A 12,177-nucleotide genomic window follows, 5' to 3' on the forward strand; every position below is an offset into this window, starting at 1 on the left:
GTGTTTGTTTGTTTGTTTGTTGTGTATTTAAAAGACAACTACAGAAGCTGCATCTGCCTGAAGTACTCATGTGGGCTTTAACATTCTCATTCTTTAGGTCATTTACTTTCTGAATGCCTTTATGCCGCGATGACACACTGTCATCCCAGTTCTACCCAGAAGGCAAAGAGGATGTGTCTGACCAGTGCCTGTCCCCTCCCTAACTGGGGGCACCATTTGCATGGCTATCCTGCTCTTGGGGTGCATTGGTTTGCACAGCCCATGGAGCACTTCACAGCCATGGGAGGCTCAAGGGTTTTATCTCTCTCTGCTCCTTGAGTGCAGATGTGTTTAGACTTTTGCAGCAAAAAGCATCCTCCTTCCCAGAGAGGAGCTGCATTTCTGAGCACCGGGGAAAGCAAAGAGCCTAACACAGCTCATACATCATCTCTGGTCCTGGAGGCTAGTTGACGGCATTCATATGAGGGCATTGGCTCCTCGGATTTGTAATGATTCCTGACAGCCCAGCAGTGAAATATTTTCCAGAGTGGGAGTACAGATGTGGGCTGATGTGGATCTTATTTCCCATATAGCTCCAATCGTGTAAATATGTGGATTGAAACGCACTGGGTGATGAAGAGCAGATTACCCAAATAGGAGGCTTCTAAGAGGTTTGCCTGTAAGGAAAGCAAGTCTAATAAAAGTGATAGACATAACAGAGCAGAGCTGGCTACACATCAGCCACAGGCAAAGTGACCCTTAGCTCTCCTCCTGTAAAGTATCTCGTGGTCTTTCTGGATGAACCATCTCTTCAGAGGAGTGTAAAACACTTCAGACCCATATGAATGTGTTGGGGATGTGCCAGGTCACAGCAGTTGAGGGTCTGGCCATTTTCACGCTCACGAGTAAAAGGATCTTCTGTGAATGACCAGTCCTCAGGACATACTCCGCCCTGGTGTGCATGAGCCACATGCTTGATGTGTAAATTGAACCAGAGTTACTAAAAAGGTTTGGGTCTCAGAAAAAAATCATTGGAGGAGACCAAGAAGTCTGGTGGTGAAGGGACACATTCATCAAAGGAGGGATGAAGGGAAGAAATACATCCTGCTGACAAGAAAGGGAAGACGGGAAATACCCAGAGTAATTTAGCTTCCACTGCAGTCCAGTTGTTCAGACTCAGTAAACAGTAGGTGGTGAGATCAGCAAGAGGATATTGAATGAGAATGTGGGTGGAGAAGAGCTGGAAAGGGATGGATTTTTTAGTAGATGAATAAGGAAATTTAGGGAAGGAATGGGATTTGGACTGAGCTGATTTTCTGTAATAGAACAGCAAAAGGAGAAGTAAAAGATTTTACAGAATGATCAACACAGAACCTATTGTTTTGTCTCAAACTATCTTTCTGATTCAAATACCTCTTAGACAAGGAAGATTTCTAATAATCAGACTATTTTCAGTATAAAATGGCAAACTGAGATGCTGAAGAATTTTTGAGGCTTGCTTCATTTTTTACTTCTGAAATTGTTGGCTGGATTCAGCTGAATATGTGGCTAATTTCAATCTACCTGAGTTTTGGTTGTTTGTTAAAAAAAAAAAAAAAAAAAAAAGGCAACCGTCACCCAGTAGCACTGTGGGACAGATGTGGAGTGGCTGTTTCCAACACACAGATACCCTGTAGGAGAAGATGTCACAGACAGTGACTGGGGATGTCAGAGCAGCACGGAGCCCTGGCTCTGTCTGCTGCAGACAAGGAGCAAGCTAGGAAGGACCTGCAGAGGCAAAGGCATACCTAGAGAGGTGCTCAGGATCTCCACTAGTAACACGGGGTGTGTTAGCACAAGCTGCATGGGATGAGAAAGCAAATTTCTGGTGCCTCCAACTACTCCACCTTGTCCCTGGCAGCCTCCCAGACTACAGCAAACTGTTCACAGTGAGGTGTCAGAAAGAAAAAGCACTTTTCCCTCCCCAGGAATTGAGGTGTCCATGTCTTCACATGGTGTAAACTTGCCCCATTCCTCTCACGTTAGTGCCAGTTCCCACCTGGAGCAGACTGCCCTCAGGACAGCTGTCTGGGAAGGTGGTGGTGTGTATGGCCTGCAGGTCTAGGTGCCATAGAAGTTCTGCTTCCACTGTTGCACGCCATATCCCACAGGGGTTTGTAGCACAATAGCCTCATATACACATCTGTTTAATTCTAAACCAAGTGAGCCTTCCCCCCCCAATACTCTTGCACAGACAACACAATTCTTCAAATGCCTTAACAGCTAGAGCCTAACTAAGAAATAATACCCCCCTCCGACAATCCCGGTATTTTCTACATTGTTTCATCCAGAACCGTGAGGAAAAGTAATGACAGAGAACAGGAGGTCAACTAAAGAGCCCTTTTTGGCACTGGGGAGCTGTTTGCTGTTGGCTGACACGATGTTCTCTGCCTGTCCTACAGCCTTCCCCAGCTCTGCTTGTACTGGATTCGGTCTCCAGCGGCCTCCCACCCCCTGACTGCAGCACTATCCCCCCCTCAGCCCTGCCACAGTGCCCCACGAGAAAACAAGCTATGCAAGGCACAGGATGACTGGCATGGATGAGACACTGCTGCTTCCAAACAAGCCATTTTCACTTCACTTTTCCCAGAGGGAAAATGCTGCCAAAATCAATCTATTTCCACAAAAGACGTCAATCTTGACACAGCTCCGATTTCCAATGGGAAAAAGCATTAATTTCCAGCAGATCCCTAGAACAGCTCTGCCGGGGAGTTTACATTCTCCATTAAGCTCCCACTGGATGTTCTAATATAGATCTCATGTGTCCCTTCCAAGGAGTGAAGCTCATATTTCTCTACGGTGCCATTTCTTGATTAATATTATGGGTAGCGCTAGGTAAGAGTTGATTTACACGCCAAGCTCAATAGCAGATTTAATAAAATTCTCTTTGCTTCCTAGCTGGAGCACCCAGGGTGTGATTTTATTGGCCTTTTAGATTGCTAGCTGCCTTTTACAAACACCTTTTATACAAATGTAAAACAGGTTATATGTAGGACTGTCTACACATACAAACATATGTATATGCACACATTTGCGTATGTATGTATACACATATGACTCTAATACACACATTTTACATATTTACTCCTGTTTCTTTACAACTGAGCAGGCAGTGAGTGTTGAAGTATGCAGTGACCTTGCTTAAATTCACACACATAAATGCAATTTTCAGAGCAATAAACTCAGACCTGCTTCTGTAAGTGGGAAAGAAATCAGGACTGATCAGTTTGTTTTCTTAACATTCATAGCGTGCCAACTGGCAGAGTCAAGAACAAACTGAACTGAAGCTACAGGGTGACTTGAAAATCCAAGGGCCAAATGAAAGAAGTAACTTCACCTCATGTGCCATCTGCTCCTTGCTCTTCCACTTTCTTATCATCTCCCACTCACGGTGCAGTTCCTGTCAACTGCTGCATCCCCTCTGCATTTCCCAGAGCTGTCATGGTCTCACTGCCATGTGGGCTGTAGCCATGCGTGTAGGAAGATGCAGGGCGAGCTTGTGGAAGGAGAGAGATGCCTACTGCAAGAAACTAAGGTGCCTGTGAGGAAATCTGCAGAACCAGGCACACTCACCAGTGCCTGGAAGCTAAATGCAAGGCTTGCTGCTGTCGATCCCTGCAGACAGTACAACGGAAAAGGGGCTCCCAGAGTTCCCAGGCCTTGCCCACTGCAATAGGAGGCCTCTACTTGCACTGCTCCTTCTTCCTCTCACTGTTCTAGGAATGCTTCACCTGTAGTAGTAGTAGTAGTAGTAGTAGTAGTGCTAGTAGTGGTAGTAGTAGTGTTATTATGCATATGTAAAATGCTTCTCTCCTTGGGTTGCTGTGCCCTTTGCTCTGCTGTACTTGGTTCAGGCTCACTGAAGGGTTTTCAGGCTCACTGAAGGGTTTTCAGGCCTGCACTCCTGAAAGCAAAGCAAAGGCCAGTCTCTGTGTTTGTTCCCAGGACCTAAAGTTGTGCCTTTCATTTGCATCTGGGCCCTTTCTGGTACGGCAGCAGTTATGCAAAGGTGATATTATAAATAAATTTTAGCAGAACAACAAAGAAGTAAATTGTCATGAAGTTGTTCTTTTTTGTTGCTTGGAAAAATAAAATAAAATAAAATAAAATAAAATAAAATAAAATAAAATAAAATAAAATAAAATAAAATAAAATAAAATAAAATAAAATAAAATAAAATAAAATAAAATAAAATACGAAAATAAAGAAGTTGTAAATATTCCCTGTCTTTCAGTGGGCAGGAAATATAAAGTCCCTAGCTGATGTGTTCTGCTGAGCGTGTCAGTTCCTGACTCTTCATATTCAGCAGCCACTTCATAACCTTAGCACTTCGGTAGTTCTCTGGTGGGAGATTGAGAGGTGCTGCTCCAGGACACCGGAGGCAAGTAAAGGAGATTTTAAGAGCTTAATAACTGTTTGGTGAATCAGCACAGAGAGAAGGACCTCCTGCTGCACCACAGACATGCAGTCACGTCGCGAGCTGGCAGTGATGGTGGTGGGACACACCACTTGGGTTATCACTGCGTGCTGCCACTCCACAGCAGTGTGGCTTGGACTTTTCCGAAGAGTTTGATGGCTTATCTCTGCAGAGTCGTAAGGGATCTGCAGAAACCTTGCCAAGAGGCGCTGGCTGCTCCCACCCCGCTCTGGGCCGGCTTCCAGGAGAAGACATCTCTGAGGGGAGCAAAGCCTTCCGGTGCCTCGCAATGCTGCAAGCGCTGCTCACCGAGGGGGTCACACAACACTTCATTTCCGTAGGAATTTTCCTAAATGACTTCCTTTAACAATTCTTTAAAGTGACTTGCTCATGCGAGCTCAGACAATGTGTTAGAAAAGCGGATTGTGTCTTCTCTAGAAATGCTTATGGTCAGAGCAAGAAGCAGTGGTGAGAAGTGGCGAGGCAGCGCAGAGATATTGAGCACCTGGCTGCACCATTTTGCTGAATGTGCAGCCCCTGGGAGAAACAAGGTGAGAGCAAACTGCGCTTACGTGTGCTATCCACCTACAGAAATCCCACCCCACAACCTTACAAGCACTGGGATTTTTTGCAGCACGAGCTACAGAGATTCAGAGGAAGATTCCAGAAAGAGACCTGGCCTGCTGCTGTGTTTGAGCTGCAGGAAGTCTTCCGACCCTCACTGTTTTGCTTCCAGAGACAAGCTCCTCACAGGGTATCAGCATAGGTTTCATCTCAGCCTTCCCTGAACTTCACTTTTTAGCAGACACAGAGCACACGCTTGGCCTGACAAGAAATCCTGACCCGGAGTCTGTGTCTGGGCGGTGAGGGGCTCCGCAGGTCCCCAAGGTTGTTCCTCTGTGGAAGGACATTTGCCAAAGTCTGAGCAATTGGGACTGCAGCATGAAAGGCAGAGATAATCTAATTTAATTCCTCTGAAAGCAAATGTTCAAAGAGCTTGGGTCTGCAGGTCCTAAGTAACTAGTAAAACAAAGCAACTGAAAAGTCCAAGGGGAGCATTCTTGGCCAAGTTCTAACATTGGTTATACAGCATAAATCCAAAATAAGCCCACAGACTTTGTCTTTTATGTCATTAAATCCACATACCTGAAACTATTTGGGCTTCTTTTTAATTATCTTTTTTCAAGATGGAGAAAATGACTTGCAGTCATTTGGACCTGATTCTGTTTTTACAGAGCATGGTGTGTATGACAAGTGATAGCATGCAGTTGTGCTAAAGATAAGCTCTCGGTGTAAAAGGAATCAAGCATTAGCTCAATTTCTTTTTCAGATACAATGTTTTTGGAGCTGTGGTTTTCACAAATATATTGGATTGAGAAGTCAGGTAAGGTAAAAGAATAGATTTTTCCTGGCTTGGAATACAATTGCATTAAAAATTGTTTCTTTGCCTTGGTTTTTGATGAAATCTTGTGCCAGAGATAAAACAAAAGAAAACATAGCAAACAACAACAACAACAAGAAACAAAACAAACAAACAAACAAAAAGACGCAAAAAGCACACACACAAAAAATCAAAGAAAAAAAAAACACCTACCAGTAACCAGTGTGACTATCTTGTACAGGAAAGGCAAATGCAGATCTGAACCCAGGCTCCTTCCCCAAACCCACAGAACACAATTGAGTGATTTTCTGCCCATCACCAAGACACAAATATCGTGCTGATAAAAGCACATGATGTACCTTTCCCCTACTCACCTGGCTGTCTTGCTTTTTTTTTCTTTTTTTTCTTTTTTTTTTTTCTGATGATATTGAGGCAGTGCTCTGCACCCTGCACAGCTGCTAAAATAAATAAAAAATAAAAAAAGAAAAAGAAAAAGAAAAAGAAAAAAAGCAAGCTGCAGAGGTTTAATACAAAACAGGCAGCGTGACCAAAAATACCACATTTATAGATTCATATCTTGAGCCTAATTCAAATCCATCACAGAACAGTCCCTGAAGGAAAATATACATAAAAGACTTGTCCTGTTTGGCTGCTGCACATACTTCTTTCCATGGTTTTCAGGCACTGATGTTGCCAAAGCATCACTTCTGGGCACCCACATACCTTCACCTTCTAACCACTAAGGCTCACTGCTGCTAGGGACAGATTCCAGCAGCTCTGCAGTGAGTTGCCCTCAGTGCTTCAGCATGGCTAGGTGGAATAACTGGTCTTATGCTCCTCTGCAGACCCTCTCTTCCATGGTCGTGGGAGGCTGTTAGAACCAGTAAAAAATATATATTAAAAAAATAATAAAAATAAAATAAAATAAATCTCTTCCTGAGAACTGCTGATGTTTTGCCATTTCATGCCATTACTAGTTGGCTCAGGGGAAGTCAGAATATCATAACTTCTTGCAGGAAGATAATTTCTGCAAAAAAATATTTGATTCAAGAATATATTTCATTACAGAAAGATAAAAACATCTACTTTTGATGTTGCTCTTCTATGTTATTTTGTTAGATCATATTTGAAATCATGAAGTCAAAACAAGCCATTTTACCTCATGAAAACTACAGGCTTCATCATGTAGAATATGAAACATTCAAGCACTATTGAAAGGCACTGAAATGGTTACCTTGGAGCCTTTTGGCTTTCCCACTGCAGGTTAACCAGCATGGCCATGTTCCCACTGAATGCTGCATTCCAAGGAAATCAGTCTGGCAGATAACCATTCCTTTAAGATCTGTTTGCTACACATTCTGCAAGTATAATCCTCCCTCTTGTCTTTGTGCTACCTGCCCTCAGAGGGTGATGGCATTACTATTTGGGATGAGCCTGTGCAGACAGACCCTCAGAATAAGCACATGCAGGTGCCATGGGACAGAGGTAGAGGAGCAGTAAGGGCCTCAGGAGTGATTTCTCTTTGTGAAGTGCACTTCACATGAGGGCTAGGAATCCTCTGAGATGGAGGAGGTGCTTAAGAGCAACAGAGGAAGAAATATGCTGTCAGAAAGTGGGATTGTTTACCTGATGATCAATATCTGTGAATGATTCCCCCAGCAAAGTAGAATAATCTGAAGAATGGCAAATAAAAAAAGTGAGTAGCAGCTGAGGTGAATGAGAATTCCTGCTGGAATATTTATGCAATTAAAAATAGTTTTTGTGAAAGTCAGGTTTTTCAGGGGAAGTTTGGAGAAATGCTTGTACTTTGTGTTAGGGAGTAAAATCATAAATGAAAGATTGCAGATGAAATGGACTCTGCTCGGTGCCTGTACAAGCTCCCAGATCCTTCTTCATGCTCTCAGTGTCTCTCTTGAGCTAGGCACTGTGGAGAAACTATAAACCCCATGAACCCCACTTGTTCCAATAAGCCACAGATGGGCCACAACAGCAGTGCAGCACAGGAGATGGTCCAGCCTGGGAAACCAAGGTCAGGGTGGATTGCTGGAACTACAGTTCCTATGAGTCACTCTGATATGTAGACAGATGCAATTCTCTGATAATTTGAACAGAACAAACAATTTTGTCATCTCCTGACTGAATTCTTTCCAAACTCTTCATTGCACTAGAAAACATTAAATTCAGACTTCTGTCCTAATTTGGAATGAAAACAAATATCCAAGTATTGGGAGTCTCTCCTTCTTTCTCCTGGATGAAAGTCGAACCGTCAAGCAGCTCTGCCTGCTGGCTGGGCTGAGGAGTGTCTGCATGCACGTGAGCCACACACTCCCAGCCTGATGCCCTGCTCTGTACGTCTCTCTCCGGCAGTCCCTGCCACATAGCAGATATCCCTCTGAGGCTTTTAAAGGGAGACAAAAATGGAGTGGAATGTTGTACCGTTTGCTGCTGTGCCCTGCGAGGGTTTTCAGAACAGTGTCCAGATTGCTCATTGCAATCAACTAGCCTTTATTCATTGAGGTTAAGGGAAACCAGACATTTGAGATACTCATGTCACGAGCATCTTGTGGCTTTTCTGCCTTCTCTTCCAAGGCAGATAGATTGCTGAGGGCCAGATGGCACTCCAAGACACACTGCTGTGAATCGAGAGCATTTCACCAATCCCAAAACACAAAATGAGCAGAATCAGGCCCTCCCACCCAAGACACAGTATTGCTGGAGATGCAGCTGGGGACTTCCATTTGTTTGCAATTAGGTGCTGGCACTGGGAAAGCCCTGAAGTCCCCGTGGTCTCTGGGCAGCAGATAAAACTTTTGTTTTTGCACAGACAAAAGGCAGAGCAGGCCAAACCAGCATACAGTGTGTGAGCACTGGGAAGCCTGATGAAAGGCGATAAAGAATGTCCAAAGTCAGCAACAAATAATATGGCAGCAGGAAAGAGAAATCTTAAAGCAGTTAAAAGTGAGGAAGGAGGGAGGGGAAGGGGAAGAGAGGAGGAGCCAGGATGGCTGGGTGCCCAAAGCAGTGATACTCAGGGTGAGCGCTGCTGAGACTCACAGGAGAGCAGGCCACACGGGAGCTGTGCAGAGCGAGCTGCATGACACAGACCTGCTCATCTCCTGCTGCAAGTACCCTTCTCCAGGCTTTTATCTCTTGTAACTGAATGACTGGGAAGCCCCGCTTCTCCGTGTCACTTCTCTGCTATCTTTTTGCATTATTCCACCTCTCCAAGGGACTGAAATACTTCCTGTTAGCCAAGTCATGCAGATGGTGAAAAAGGAGAATGTGAAATGAGATGTTCTGTATTTCTTTGCTTGCTTGACATGCCATCCCACAGCTGGTGCAATGCTTCTCCAGCACCCAACGAGGAGATTAGAGATTTGCATTCCTTGCAACAGGTAAGCTCGATTAATAGCCCAGAAGAGCAGATCTTTGACCATGAGACTTGTCAGGTAGGGACTTTCTTTATCATTCTGTGTTTGTGCAACTCCTGCACAATGCGGCCTTATCACAGCTACAAGAAAAATGGACAAAGACAAAATCAGACTGGGAGATGAAATACAAGAAGAGGAGAGTGCAGACTGGTACAGTAGGTAGGGGTAGATTGCTTTGCAGGCAATCAAGAGAAACACTGGAACAGCTGGGCTAAGGAAAGGACTGAAAGTTACTATGAGGACCTTAATTTTGAGTGTGGACACTGAGCATAATGGCAGTCATCCATCTGCTGTTGTGGCTGTAGATTCTGGCATGCAGCATTTGATTCCTATTAGCATTCATAGTATTTATATTTTGAAAGAAAAAAAAATCCTTTCTTTTTCTTCCTTCTCTTCCAAATAGTTTACATAGAACTATTTTACTAGTGCTCTGCCCTGTGGGAAGGCTCTAATTTGGAAAACATGGGCCCGCCTATACAATGGGGCTTGGCATTTGCTCACGTAAGTAGTCCTCCCTTTGCATAGGAATTGTACTATATAATCTGAAGTCTTTTATGTGCCTCTGTGGTGCTCAGAAGTAGGCAGATAGCGTGTGCCGAATATTAAACTTCTGTTGCTTTTATGTGTAGCTGTGGCACTGCGTGTTGAAGGAGTTGGCAATCTGGCAACTCGAGTTTTGTTACACACTCTGAACAACATCCAGAGCGTCCTTTCTTCAGCTTCTCTGTTTTTACAGGCTATGTACAAACATGTTTCACCACAGCCAAAATCTTCTTCCAGGCACTGCAATAAATCATGCAGCACGTTCGGCAGCTGGAAGTGATTGTGGATCTTTGGGTGGAAGACTCACACAAGCTTTTGAGGTTTCAGTCAGCTACAGCAGCATTTTAAACCTCTGCCCTGTTCTTAGGTTATGTTTTCTGCCTTTTGACAGCCTGTGCTAGACATTGCCCTCAGTTCAAATTGGAGGTGGGCCAATGTGGTCCCATCTGGGCTTGACAAAAGCCTGAAGCACCCTCTGGGCTCTGCCAGCTCACAAGGCCAGCAGGCCAGGGTCATGCTGCCTGGGTGCTGGCAGTCAGAAGGAAATCATAAGAGGTCACTGCTTCTCATAGGCAGCTTCTGTGAGGAACAGCTATGGAGAGTGAAGCTGGAAGGAATGTGAGCTGAGGGCATGCTGATGTGCCAAAGGGTGGTACTGTGGCAGGCAGTGAAAGACTTCAAACTTCACTGGTGGGAATGGACCCAAGAACATAAGCCAAGCAATTCAGCAGCAATATTCAGGCAGCTCCTCTCTGAAAGGACTCTGATCCTGCTCCAATACAGCAGATACAAAGAAGAAATGGAAATGTCCCACCACCTCTGGAAACAGAGCCCTGGCCCTGTTCCAGAGAGCACCGACAAGGGTGAGGACATGGTGGTACTGCTGGGTGGCAGAGTGACAGATGACCCTGAGTCACCAAGACTTGCCACACGAGCTGTGGCTGCCAGGCTTGGGAGGCAAGAAGAGATCTTCAAAGAGCTAGAGGACAGAATGAAGGACAAATAAGGGTCTAGGGCTAAAGGAGACAGAGGAAGATGCTCCTACAAGACCACCAGTGTGAGCACTCCTGCCAGAGAGCACCTACGTGAGCAGGACCTGTGGATCAGGGACAGGGCCGTGGCCTTATCTCTGTGCCATGCCTGTGCCCCTTCAGCTGGAGGGCAACCATCCTGACAAAAAGCACAGGCTTTTTACCCCAGAGCTGTCTCCTGTGTAACAGCAGGAGCCATCCTCAGCCTCGGTCCAAGCAGAGCTGGGACGGCTGACGTACTGGTGTTATTAATCACAGGCAGGCTGAGGAATGCTCCCTCAGAGCAGGGGCTTTCTGTAGATGGGTTTCTAAGGCCAGAAGGATTGTTAGCTCATCGGGTCTGACCCCATCCATAACAGAGGCAAGAGAACTTCACCCAGTGTCCCCTGAGAGCCCATCAAGCTGTACGTGGCTAACACCAGAGTGGCATTCAACACTGCTCTAGAGACAGAGAAAAAACCGGGGTTTCCCCCGCCCCCCCTTGAGGAACTTGTTCCAAAAGCTAATCAGTTCCACGCTTAGAAATCTGTTTTCAGTTTAATGTCTCTAGCTTCAGCTTCAAGATCTTGCTTTTTTTTTTTTTTTTTTTAATTTTTTATTTTGCCTTTGCTAATCTCAAAACTACTTATTTGTTTTGTCTGAGAGGCTCTGGATGAACCGAAAGCAAGTAGTTTCATAAAACAGGAAGATGTTCACTGGAAGGCAGGACTGACCCTCATCATGTAGCATCACAGCAGCTCCTAGGTGACATCCTCAGCACTTCGTCTTTCCAAGAGGATGAAGTTCTGCTTCTGTGCTTTTAGCAGTTTTCCTTCCTGGCTCTTCGTTTGTGGCACCCCTTGATGCAGGACAGGGCTGGGGAAACACAGGGGGCATTTCAGGCTCCTATTCAGCCTGGTGGTTGTTGAATCTCGCAGTGCTACCCTACCTCTCCACAGGCTGCTTCCTTACTCTCTCCTAACTCTCCTCTGTCTCTCTCTTTGCCTACCTCAGTCTTGACTTCTTCCCTTGACTCCATCCCCGCCATCTCTTGCAGTGTCCTCCACACCTCTCTTCACAAGTCCTCATCTTTCTCCCTTTTCTGAGGCGGGCCCCATGCCCTTCTCTGTCCCCTGTCTCCGGTCTCCCATATCCTCCTTTTTTCTAGTGACAGAGGATTTCACCCTATGCTTCTCACCACCACGGACACATCCCTATCTTCCCATTCAAGCTTGCTGTCAGCCATGCAAAGGTCTCTTCTCCAGCTCACTTCTTTTCACATCACCCATCAAAAAGATTTTACCTTTTTCTCTTGCTCTGTACATTTAACCCACAACTTCAAGAAAGGGAGTCCTGTTTTCCCTTGACATAAGCGCT

Source organism: Aythya fuligula, chromosome 7 (genome assembly GCF_009819795.1).
Source record: "Aythya fuligula isolate bAytFul2 chromosome 7, bAytFul2.pri, whole genome shotgun sequence".
Taxonomy (NCBI): Eukaryota; Metazoa; Chordata; class Aves; order Anseriformes; family Anatidae; genus Aythya; species Aythya fuligula.